At 43.9% G+C, this 5,395-nt stretch overlaps 1 pseudogene; it reads left to right on the top strand.

Annotated features, from left to right (window-relative positions):
* Window positions 1-211: 211 nt before the first annotated feature.
* LOC131943171 (uncharacterized) lies at window positions 212-310 on the top strand (annotated as a pseudogene).
* Window positions 311-5,395: the final 5,085 nt, after the last annotated feature.

Genomic DNA, 5,395 nt, shown 5'->3' with positions numbered 1-5,395 from the left:
ATTCGATTACCTGAACAAATATTTACTTTCTAGGATAAAATTTGGGACATTGAATGTGTATGTCATTTTTTTTCTAAATTTTAAGTAAAACGAATATTTAATATAGATAATGAATTTAGCTTAAAAACATAAAAAAGTAAACGTAAAAAAATTATTTTTGCACTTAAAATTCTTTACTGTTGGTGTTGTAGATTTTATTTACTTTAAATATCTAGTTATTGGAGGGGAAAAAATTGGAACGATACAGAGAAGATTAGCATCGCCCTCGCGCAGAGATGACACGCTGAATCGTGAAGCGTTTCCAAATTGGAGGGAAAAAAAGAAAAGTATTGAAAGGAAGGTAGCACTAGCTCAGGGTTTGGCAACCCGCGGCTCGCGAGCCGCATGCGGCTCTTTTGATATCAAGATGCGGCTCTTCAGATCCTTGCACAAATACTTATAATCTTAATAAAAAAATAAAATATTTGAAATTAAAAAATGTTAGTGGCTCTTTAAAACCAGGCACATTTTGAAAATTGTAACTTTTGGCTCTTCCGCTTGAAAAGGTTGCCGACCCCTGCACTAACTAATTCGACATCCCCATGTCTAAAAAAGTTGACTTTATAACTGATCGACTTAATGAGACTATCATTTCCTCGTAAAGTCACACTTTATGATAATTATTTGCCCCTGATTAACGTGTCTCTCGGCTTAGTACACTTTTACGCATCTGGTCGAGTGATCGATACTATCTAGTTATCTCCCCTTTTAATTTAAAAAAAAAGGTATTCATATCCCGTCCCCTGAAATGCTCTAATCTTAAACGTTTGAAAGAGTAAAAAATTATTTGACCTTAAACGAAAACACAAATAGAAACAGAAACCAACAAACGGACATTGAAGCTTAAGCCGGTAGTACTGGATTAGTCACGTGCCAGTTGTACGTCAATGCTTAAGAGATTCGTTTATTTTTAATTTATATGTGTGTTGTCATATCTCACATGAGCAACATACACGTATTACTCCTCTATAATATATTTAATTTATACATATTTAGACTGTATTTAAATACTATATATTCGGGGTTGTTCATAAAAGACATATTTAAGTCCCCCCCCCCCTACTTTTTTACCCTGTCGTCACAAAATGTCACAATGTTTCAACCCTTTACCAAATATAAAAATCTTATGTACATTAATCTGGGCATTTTATTCTTGAAAAATAATAAATAAACGTTACTTCCCCTTTACAGACCCCCACAACCCTCGTAACGCATCGTCCACGCCACAAAAATCTTAACCCAATTTCCGCCTAGATGGGTTATTCACGAAAATCCCTTAGAAATTTAAAAACAAATATTTCTATATTTAAGTTCATAAAAATATAATCGAACTTTTCTGGTCTCCAATATATTATCAACCAATATTTGCCAAAAAGATCGTTTGGGTTAAAAAACACACACACATAAAATAACCAAATCTGAAGTGTTACATTCAATGATACTTCAAATGATTGAATAACAGAGTCAGCTATATCTGTTATATTAGCCAGAGATAAGATCTAATCTGTGATTCTCAATACTTCATCAGTCACACTAGGTAATCGACATCTAAGGCCAGGGGTGGTTCAGACCGCTAGGACACTGGGGAAAAACCCCAGGAAGATACCCCAAGGGGGGTGGGGGTTGTTGGGGGGTGGGGGTTGATGCCAGAATCATTAATGTAATTGACATGGTAATGCTTGGATTTAAAAAAATTTTTTTATTAAATTAACTTTTCCTATTTGTTGTTTTTAGTGTTATCGTATATTGCAATTCGTAAAGTGATCTGTGACCTTGTAGGTCCTCAAACGTGGATGGAAAAAAAATGGTCTATGTTAATTTAAGTTGGGAAGGAGAAGCTGTTTCTTTTATATCCCGAGCCAGTCCACACCTGTCTAGGTTAGGGCCAGTCCACACCACACCTGTCTAGGTTAGGGCCGGTCCACACCACACCTGTCTAGGTTAGGGCCGGTCCACACCTGTCTAGGTTAGGGCCAGTCCACACCACACCTGTCTAGGTTAGGGCCGGTCCACACCTGTCTAGGTTAGGGCCAGTCCACACATGTCTAGGTTAGAGCCAGTCCACACCACACCTGTCTAGGTTAGGGCCGGTCCACACCTGTCTAGGTTAGGGCCAGTCCACACCACACCTGTCTAGGTTAGGGCTAGTCCACACCTGTCTAGGTTAGGGCCAGTCCACACCACACCTGTCTAGGTTATAGCCAGTCCACACCTGTCTAGGTTACACACCTGTCTAGGTTAGGGCCAATCCACACCTGTCTAGGTTAGGGCCAGTCCACACCACACCTGTCTAGGTTAGGGCCAATCCACACCTGTCTAGGTTATAGCCAGTCCACACCTGTCTAGGTTACACACCTGTCTAGGTTAGGGCCAATCCACACCTGTCTAGGTTATAGCCAGTCCACACCTGTCTAGGTTACACACCTGTCTAGGTTAGGGCCAGTCCACACCTGTCTAGGTTAGGGCCAGTCCACACCACACCTGTCTAGGTTAGGGCCAGTCCACACCTGTCTAGGTTAGGGCCGGTCCACACCTGTCTAGGTTAGGGCCAGTCCACACCACACCTGTCTAGGTTAGGGCTAGTCCACACCTGTCTAGGTTAGGGCCAGTCCACACCACACCTGTCTAGGTTATAGCCAGTCCACACCTGTCTAGGTTACACACCTGTCTAGGTTAGGGCCAATCCACACCTGTCTAGGTTAGGGCCAGTCCACACCACACCTGTCTAGGTTAGGGCCAATCCACACCTGTCTAGGTTATAGCCAGTCCACACCTGTCTAGGTTACACACCTGTCTAGGTTAGGGCCAATCCACACCTGTCTAGGTTATAGCCAGTCCACACCTGTCTAGGTTACACACCTGTCTAGGTTAGGGCCAGTCCACACCTGTCTAGGTTAGGGCCAGTCCACACCACACCTGTCTAGGTTAGGGCCAATCCACACCTGTCTAGGTTATGGCCAGTCCACACCTGTCTAGGTTACACACCTGTCTAGGTTAGGGCCAGTCCACACCTGTCTAGGTTAGGGCCAGTCCACACCTGTCTAAGTTAGGGTCAGTCCACACCTGTCTAGGTTAGGGCCAGTCCACAGCTGTCTAAGTTAGGGTCAGTCCACACCTGTCTAGGTTAGGGCCAGTCCACACCACACCTGTCTAGGTTAGGGCCAATCCACACCTGTCTAGGTTATACACCTGTCTAGGTTAGGGCCAGTCCACATCTGTCTAGGTTAGGGCCAGTCCACATCTGTCTAGGTTAGAGCCAGTCCACACTAGTCTAGGTTTGGGCCAGTCCACACCAGTCTAGGTTAGGGCCAGTCCACACATGTCTAGGTTAGAGCCAGTCCACACCACACATGTCTAGGTTAGGGCCAGTCCACACCTGTCTAGGTTAGGGCCAGTCCACACCTGTCTAGGTTATACACCTGTCTAGGTTAGGGCCAGTCCACACCTGTCTAGGTTATACACCTGTCTAGGTTAGGGCCAGTCCACACCTGTCTAGGTTAGGGCCAGTCCACACCTGTCTAGGTTAGGGCCAGTCCACACCTGTCTAGGTTAGGGCCAGTCCACACCACACATGTCTAGGTTAGGGCCAGTCCACACCTGTCTAGGTTAGGGCCAGTCCACACCAGTCTAGGTTATGGTCTTAAGTCACTACACTGTAAAGATACAATAGATGGCACTCCGCTCGCTTTATTTAGCTGTGTAGCCAGACTTGTGAATTTTGTGACGCTTCGATCAGCTTACTTAGAGGAGGGTGGGGGGGGGGGGGGGAATTGGGAGAATGCCAGGTTTAACCCCATAGACCTAAAAAAAATGACAGCTGTCTCAAGTTAATGTTAGGTTACAGCTATCGGTAATGGTTCTCTCCTGTAAGTTTCAAGTCGTTCGGTTTCATCAATAACCCCTTTAATTACCCCAATTCACCCCCGCCGTGACATTACCCCCTAAATGGACATTACCTTCCTGTATCCTACAAATTGACCCTAAACCTAATGCTAACATTACACATGACCCTAGTCGAAAGGTAATGTTTGTTGTGTTTCTAATGTTAGGGTTATAATCAGTGTTAAGGTTAGGATCAGTTATGAAATTCTCTTCTCTTTATTTACTATAGAATACCTAGGGAAAGTAAGAAATATGTTTTATTTTTTAATGTCAGCCCATTTCTAACCTTCTATATGTGACGAGCGAACATTTATCCTGCCGACAACGCCAATTGTAACGAGCCAACAGTTACCATGCTCGCAACGCCACATGTAATGAGACCTAATTGCCTGTAGTGCCACGTGTTAACGAGTTTAACCACTCATTCTAGACAACATTGACCACAGTATAGATACTCAAGATGCAGGTTCGCTATTGATCCTTTATTACATGAATCAAGAAATGCTTCATAATAACACAATAAATCAACAGGAATGCTTCTCAATAATAGTCTGAATCAACTGACCCCTAACAGTCCTTCACTAGGCTTTATATAACTGAATCCACATGTCTATAATCCTCCTTAACACAATACGGCTAACCCGTTCTATAACCGACTTGACATAGTCACACAGACTGACTGATCTAAGCGAGCGATGAAGATGGAAGAGAGCTCGCTGAAACGGGAAGAGAGAGAGCGAGTCCTGCCGTGCCCTCCTATTTATGCCTTGTATCCGTACTCGTCTCCGTACTTGTATTCCTCCGTAATCGATACTTGTACTCGATCTCCGACCACCAGTTGCGTAGTTCAAACGTACAGACCGTAAAATAACATCTGCGTCCCATCCATCAAAGTTGACAGGCCGTCTGAACACCGTTTCCCAAAATAGCACGCGTTGGCTTTGAGGTTGCCATCAGCCCGACCCAATAAGCCACCTGTCATCGGTTGCATCAGACCAACACTGTGTCTCGGCCTCTCGTTCGTTATCATTTGTAACTGGTAGTTAGGCCTACCCCAGTTACATCCACCCCTGCTTTTTTTGTGTGTTTTCAACCACAAACAACGCCTGGCAGGTGCACTCCTGCAAAGTCAATCGCACAGTCGTAAAAAAAAAAAAATCTATTGTTCTACTCACTGTCCACGACGTTCCATTCGTATACGATTGACAGTTCTACCTATTTCACATATCAACTGTGTCTACGTCATCTTTCTGAGACACAAAACAGTTCTAGAATTCACATCCACCCTTTCCATTTGGTGCCTTCACCAGTTCACTTCTATAGCTCTTTGAACAGTCTGTTTTCATACCAGCGCGACCATGAAAGAATTGATGGTTGCTGACAAAAAATTTCGTATTCCTTCTGTTCCTTAAACTTCTCCGCGGACCACTTATCTGATGGTCTACTGTCTCTCTGCTTCTGGAGGGACCGGGAT

The sequence above is a fragment of the Physella acuta genome, unplaced genomic scaffold (genome assembly GCF_028476545.2).
Source record: "Physella acuta isolate Inbredline_101_S28 unplaced genomic scaffold, ASM2847654v3 ptg000444l, whole genome shotgun sequence".
In the NCBI taxonomy this organism is placed as follows: Eukaryota; Metazoa; Mollusca; class Gastropoda; family Physidae; genus Physella; species Physella acuta.
Note: the sequence above shows the minus strand (reverse complement) of the source record. Positions and strands in the feature narration are given on the sequence as shown.